The sequence below is a fragment of the Nuphar pumila genome, chromosome 7 (assembly GCF_984573655.1).
Source record: "Nuphar pumila chromosome 7, dmNupPumi1.hap1.1, whole genome shotgun sequence".
Lineage (NCBI taxonomy): Eukaryota > Viridiplantae > Streptophyta > Magnoliopsida > Nymphaeales > Nymphaeaceae > Nuphar > Nuphar pumila.
Genome location: NC_143255.1, coordinates 116,964,904 through 116,972,382, shown reverse-complemented (window position 1 = coordinate 116,972,382; position 7,479 = coordinate 116,964,904). Strand labels below are relative to the sequence as shown.

Below are 7,479 nucleotides of genomic sequence, written 5' to 3'. Positions count from 1 at the left end.
CACGTAGATAAAATTTTATAAGGCTTCAAAAATCAATGGCCTACAATTGTGTGATATTTTTCTTTAGGTTATAAAATCAACATGACATGCTGAATAGGGGTGGCAAAATCTGACCCAACCCGCTTCTTAGCTGGGTTAGGGTTTGTCTTAAACGGGTTCATGTCGGAAACGGGTCGACCCGCCTAATCCGTTTATTAAACGGGTCGTGTTCATGTTAGGAGTACGCCAACCCACTAACCCATTTGACCCGTTTAATAAATAGGTTAGGCGAGTGGGTCAACCTGTTTACACAAACCCGTCAACCCGCAACCCATATATATATATATATAACCCGTCAACCGAGTCTGGGGTTAACCATCTCGTTTCAAGAGTTTCCAAGTGTATCGAGTACACTGCCGCCCAGCTCTGCTTGAGAACCGTCGTCGAAGTTTCCGTCGAAACGTAGATCAGGCGGTCTTCGACGATGCAAGGTCGGTCCTTCATCGAAACCTGGCCATTTTCTGGCGTGGGTATGACCAGAAACCTGCTAGGAACTACCTCCATGGCGGACCTTCGTCCGTTCAGGGAGGCATCAGTGGACTCCCTGGAGAGGTAGATTTCGAGAGACCCATTGCGCTCAGAGTCGTAGAGGAGGGAGTCGTCGTAGAAGAAGCCGTTGTAGTTGACGGATCTATCATCGGTGGTCTGAAACTCTTGGTTGGAATTTGAGAAGTCAGAGAGAAAAATGGGGATGGTGAAGATGTCGAAGGCGTAGTTGGCCCTAGCGTAGGTGGTAAAGACGATGGACGTCAGCCTTTCATTGGAGGAAGAAGATGAAGCAGAAGAAGAGTAAAGGATGAAGAAGGGTTTGCAGGATCAGCTCTATTGTCGAGGAACTCACACCCTAATCCTGCCCCCATATATTGAATAATCCAACGGTCTATCTATGTTCTAGATAGGGGTAGAATAGTGAGTTCTGCTTCCACCATACCGGGTGGTAGGTAGGGATGGCAGTGGGGCGGGGTGGGGCGGGGGACAAGGTTTCCACCCCCGCCCCGCCTCAAAATTTTATCCTCCACCCCCGCCCCGCCTCCGCGGCGGGGATGGATTTTATCCTCCACCCTCGCCTCCATCCCCATTTCATACCCTTCATCCCCGGTCCAAACGGGGATGAGGCGGGGCGGGGATATTGCGGGGAAAAGTGGTCGAGGCAGGGATTAGGCGGGGATCGTGGCGGGGACGGGGCGGGGCGGGGAAAAGTGCACGTCCACCCCCGCCCCGCCTCCGCGACGGGGATGGATTTTATCCTCCACCCCCGCCTCCATCTTCGTTTCATACCCTTCATCCCCGGTCCAAACGGGGCGAGGCGGGGCCCCGCTTTCCCCCGGTCCACTGCCATCCCTAGTGGTAGGTAGAATCAGCAACTAACTTTTTTTGCATTTATGACCCGAAAGAAATTGCACTGCACGGAGACCTATGGCACAAACTCAGTCTGTCGTACACTCCATTGGCTTGCGTGTAAGAGCAATACCCATGAGAATCGAACCCATTGTTTTGTCTCCTTTTTTATCGAAGCAGGGCGCAACCCGTTTAATAAACGGGTTGCCATGTCGTGTAATCGGGTCGTGTTGACCCGACCCGTTTATTGAACGGGTTAACCATGTCGTGTTGGGTTACCCGTTTAATAAAAAAGTCATGTTCGTGTTTGTCACATCCGACCTGTTTAATAAATGGGTCATGTTCGTGTTGAGGTATGCTGACCCGCCAACCCAACCCGATTGCTACCCCTTCCATCCATGAGGTCGGCTTGGATCAAAACAAATTGCATACAATGGTGTCATTACTAAAACATTATATATATATATATAAAAGAAACCCTATAATTGGTATTCCTAAGGCAAAGGTTTTTTTTTTACCAAATCTGACCTTATGGATGTATTTGATCAAAATACTAAGAATAAAAAATATGTTTTTTTGAAGTTTAAAAATTTGGTATATTATAAACGGTTAATTTTTCAACTCTGGTAAAAATCTGACATATATGTTAGAAAAACATGATCCAAAGGTTTACTAAACTTAATATATATCACATCTGAATAGTCAGATGTACAAAAAAAACTGAAAAAAGTAAAAATATATTATATTTTTACTAGAGAGTTCCGCACACGCTAGGGTAGCAAATATTACCCCAATATATATATATATATATATATATATATATATATATATATATATATAGAGAGAGAGAGAGAGAGAGAGAGAGAGAGAGAGAGAGTAACCCGTATCACATCGGACCAAGCATCGCCATTGACGATGATTCATCATTTTTTTTTTTGCACACTTACGATTTTTAGTGGTGGTCTTGACCATCGGTAAATCTCTGGGTGAAAAACAGAAAATTAGTGGTGGTTCAAAACTGCCACTAATTCTTGTTTTTCAAAAAAAAAAGTGTGGTGTTACACAGGGCGTTTGACCGAGTTGGAAGTAAAACCCGTTCGAACATATGGGTTTTCCTATATATATGAACAGGAATCATCCTGTTCTCTTTTTAAAGAGTATATCTTTCATTAAGCATCTTTATACTCGTATGTGTATTTTAAAGAGCTTGGAAAAAAAGGTCATAAGTTACACATGGGCACAACTTCAGAATACTTATTCCCAAAGTAGAAAGTTTGATGACAACAACATTTTCTACTTAGGGCTGGAATCACCAACGTGCAATAAACTACTTGTTGAAGTCCGGGAGGGAGAGAGCTTGTTAAATCACCAACTATGCATGGCTTCATAGCCAGAAAAACAGTGCCATGTTATTGTCTACATGAAATTATCCCCAAAGTTTGAACTACCACGGCCGTATAGTATTAATGCTCTTACCAAAAGTAATTCACCCCATCATCAAAGGGTGATATCATCATGAGAGTATAACAAAGTTTTCATTGCTCGGAATTTTGGAGATCCCTGATTCAAGCTCTTTAAACAGTACCAACTCACTGAGTTTTACACTGCCAGGGCAGGCAGATCCAACACGGCTATGTCTTTGATCCTGTGGGCGGTTTTTCCGTGTAAATATTAAAAAACAATACTAGCCAAAACTGTCATTCTAATATAAAGGCTCAGATGAAAGAAGCACCCTAGAGGGGAGGGCCCCTTAAGTGGCTCAGTTCTTTGCAAAGGTCCCTTGTCATCAAACAAAAAAAATGAAAAGGATGCAAAGAATTACCTTCCAGCAAAAGGTTACTGTATCTACATACAGTAAGAAAAAAAAGAAAAAGACAAACGTAAGAAACTACAAAGATGAGAGGGCCCTTTAAGTGACTCAGTTCTTGGCAAAGGTTCCTCGCCATAAAAAAACAAGCAAAGAATTACCTTTCAGCCAAATGTTACTATATCTACATGCAGTACGCGGTTGGTAGGAGCTGTATGTTCACGTCCCCTTGTGGTGGGACGTTTCAGGTTCAAAACCCAATGGTAAGTTGAATAATAAGTGATGGGGTCTGCCTAACCCCAGCTTGCCTTAAAAAAAAAACTAATATAAGAAACTACGAAAAGCAAAAAAGGTTATTATCTAGGGCTTGCCTTGAAGGAAGATAACTTTGTAGAGGATAAACAGATGATCAAGACCTCTGATTTTTTTTCAGAGGATTGGAAGTTGGAAGCCCAGGTATCTTCCTTTTTTCATGAAGGACGGGAAACCACCTTCTGGATCAGAGACCTATTCAGGCTGGCTAAACCTGCCGTACATGTGATCGCTTTCTCGACTGTGTAAACTGGTGGCACACTCCTTGCCCTTAGGGAGTTGAAGGGGTTTGACACTTGTGGGAATTTCTCCACTGCACCTAACCCTCTGGGCTACCAAGTGTCTCCCTTGAAACAGGAAAGCTATTGCTTTTCCTGATCAAAGATGGAACAGAAGTTTTTTCACATGACAAATCTAGTGAGTGGATCACTTCTTGGATTGTAGGTCGTCGCTTCTGTTTTGATGCATAGCATTCTTTTGGTGTACAGTTATTTTCTTGTAATTTTTGTATAGAACTTCAATAATGGGTAAGGGTTTGGGGGCCCTCTCCCCAGCTTTTCTATAAAAAAAAAGTTATTATCTTACATGTAAATTTAAGTAAAAACTATAAAAGAAAAAAGAGGTACATTTTTAGTCTCTTTATCCGTGTCTTCAGCAGGGGGTGTGTGGAGCTAAAGGTCCAGGATCAAATCCGGCTGGTGCATGAGGTTGCTTTATCATAGTTGGGGCACATAAATTTGGGTGGTTGTGTCCTCAACCCAAAGTTTTACCTCGCAAGGAAGAGGGCCCATTAAGTGACCCAGTTCTTGGTGATGGTTCTTTCATTATCAAAAGAAAAATCGCCAGTCATCATTCGTTTAAACTTACAAAATAAGATTAAGCTAATTGTTACAAGTGCCCAACGAGAGCTTATTTTTATCCTTTTCAGCATAACAAAATTTTGAACAAATTTAAAAGGCATGCACACCAGGAATACGCCTGGAATCATTAAAGAAAGATACAACACACTTACAATGTGCTCAACATTACTAATCATCAATCTTTAAAAAAACAGCAGTATAGAATGAAAATTAAATAACTTCCCAAGTTGTAGCAAAAAAAAAATACAAGATCTCACCTGGGTTTTAGACAAAGAAAGAAACATGCAACAGTAAAATAATGGAGCTCTATGGGTGCACCATTACCTGAATATTATCTGACTTTTCCTGGACAGTGGGTGCTAGCCACAAGAATTATAAAAAAGAAGAAGAAGAAACTCAATTCTGTGTGCGGCTACCTTGGCCCACTTAGGTTTTTCATAAATGCAATAATATAACGTACAGTGAATAAATAATACATAAATGAACCAACTACCAATTACCAAGGTCCTAAAAACAGGAGTGAAACAAAACTACAAAAGTGTACAAACAAAAATGTACTATTTGAGCTGCTGCTCTCTCATTAATTCTTTCTTTCTACAGACCATCCAAGCCATGTTGGTTACCTCACACAAACCACTAAAATATCAGTTACGTTTTGGAACAAAAAACTGCAAATTATGACCTCGTGATCCACCGGGTGAGTCCTTTTGGACGGGCTGATGTGCATTCAGTATCAATGAGTTGAAAGTCACAGGTTCAAGTTGTTTTCACTCGATCCAACTCTGCAAATCAACCCTGAATTATGTTATGTTTTTCTGGAGAAAAAAGTACTTTTTTTAAATCATAAAAAGTAAATGAATTTATAAAAGTTGATTCCCATCAATCAAATATTATATTCACTTAAGAGAATACGAGCAATAAGTCATTTCAACTAATTGATACGGGAGGATGCACATCCGCACCCAAAACTTATCCTGAACATGATGAAGAGCTTATCTCATCGATGCTGAAAAGCTCAAACAGAAAAAACAAAAAGGACAGATATACCACCCCATCACTACAGTGAGTACATGAATTTCACAAAATGACAAAAGCACCCTCACCCCCTCTGCTTAGATGACCTAACTTCGGATCGAGAGATCCGGAATCCACGACCCGGGTCCGGAGAGAATCAGGCGGTCATGGAGGAGGCGCGGCACGTCGGGCAGGAAGCGTGGGAAGCGAGCCAGGAATCGATGCACTTGACGTGGAAGCCGTGGCGGCACTTGGGCAGCACGCGGACGGGCTCGCCGTCCGCGAACTCCGAGAGGCAGACGGCGCAGCCGGCGTCCACCCCGGCCAGCTCCGCCCCCGACGAGTACACCAGCGTCGGCAGAGGTGTCTCCGGAGCGGCGTCGACAGCGGGCTTCGGCTCCGGCTCTGGCCCCTCGTTGGCCTTCCACCGCCGGAGGAAGAAGCGGACGGCCGCGTTGATGGCTAGGCCGAAGGCGACCGCGCACACGAGTGCCATCACGATCAAGGCGAGGTTGGAGTCGAAGTCCTTGGACCCAGAGTACGGCCACCACCTACCGGAGGAGGTTTCCGGAGAGGTGTGGCTCTCGGGAGCAGGCGTCGCCGGAGCGAACGTTGGTTCCATGAGAAGTCTTGCCATGTGCAGATAGAAGAGAGAGAGAGAGAGAGAGAGAGAGAGAGAGAGAGAGAGAGAGAGAGAGGTTTGGTTCTGTTTTTGACGTGGGGTGTGTAAAAGTGAAGAAGTGAAGAAAAGAGGAGGACGGTGGTGGGGGTTTTGTAGGGAAAGAAGTGGAGAGGGTAGAATCCTCTTCTTTTCTTCTCATTTTTTACCTGTTACTGTTCTTTCTTTATGAGACCTTAAGGGCACGTTTGGAAGATAGAAAAACTTTTGCCTCAGAAAAGTTTTTCCCTTGTTTGTGTAGCATGAGAAAAAACAGAGTTAAAAAATATGAAAAAAATGAGAAGAGCAAGGTGATAGTGGTGGTGATGGTGGTGAGATTGGGGATGAGAGTGTAAAATTAAATTTTTTTTGGTAAGAATTTTTTCTGTCAAAAAATGTACTTTTTGAAACAACTATCTCGAAAGTCTCTTCTCAGTTAGAAGGATAGGAAAATCCGTACAATTTTTCATTTTGCATCACTTTTCTTACATCTTTCTTTCTCCCAAACGTGCCTTAAAGCATACGTTGACATCATAGCTAAAAAAGTTTTAAATGAAAAAATATCGGCAGCCAAAAACTTTCGAGAATTTGCAAATTTTATTAAATCTCTTATTTTTCTGGCAAAATCGTGGAAATAAAAAATATAATATAATATAAAAATTACTTGTTATAAAAAATATAATATAATATAAAAATTACTTGTTATAAAAAATATAAATAGAAATATTTAAAAATAAAAAACATGGTTTTTCAACAATCAATAGCTGATAAAAACATAATATCACGTTTCAAATGCGATATTTATGTTTTTGACAAAAAAAGTTAGGAGAAATTGAGAATATCACAAGAAATTATTGTTTTTTATCTTTTAGGTAATTTCACTTTATATTTTCGGGAGATTTGTCACTATGGTTGAGAAAGAGTTGAGGGCTTTTGCATTCTCTTTTAATTGTTTTGGCTTATGTCACAAGGACTCGGTTAAAAGGACAGGAGACACTATTTTTTGTGCAGTTTTTTTATTAAGAATAATATATAAGAAGGTGCAATACGAGGGCATGTTGAGGTATCCCTGTGACATGGATTTCGATGTTGGTGATTTGCGGGAATGACTGATGTGTTCTGGTGAGTACTATGCGCAAGTTTGAAAATATGTCTTGTACAGATCGGCACAGATCATGGATAGTCACTGGAGTCGTATTGAGTTTTGATCTTCAGTTCGGTTACACTCATTCCCTTCATTGCTTATGTCATCCGCATCATCATACCCAATACAGGATCTCTTTTTTTTTGAGAGAGAGAGAGAGAGAACCTATACAGGATCTCATTGATGAAAGTTGTTTTGACCGTATCTGACCTCATAGATCGATTCAGCATGGCCAATTTGATAGGAATCAACTTTTAGTTTGCATTCTTTTCACCAAAAAAAAAGAATGAATTTGTTAATCAATAAA

The 7,479-nt window shown here is 41.6% G+C and overlaps 1 pseudogene; it reads right to left on the bottom strand.

Annotated features, from left to right (window-relative positions):
- Positions 1-5,535: 5,535 nt before the first annotated feature.
- Positions 5,536-6,007, bottom strand: LOC149833102 (uncharacterized; annotated as a pseudogene).
- Positions 6,008-7,479: the final 1,472 nt, after the last annotated feature.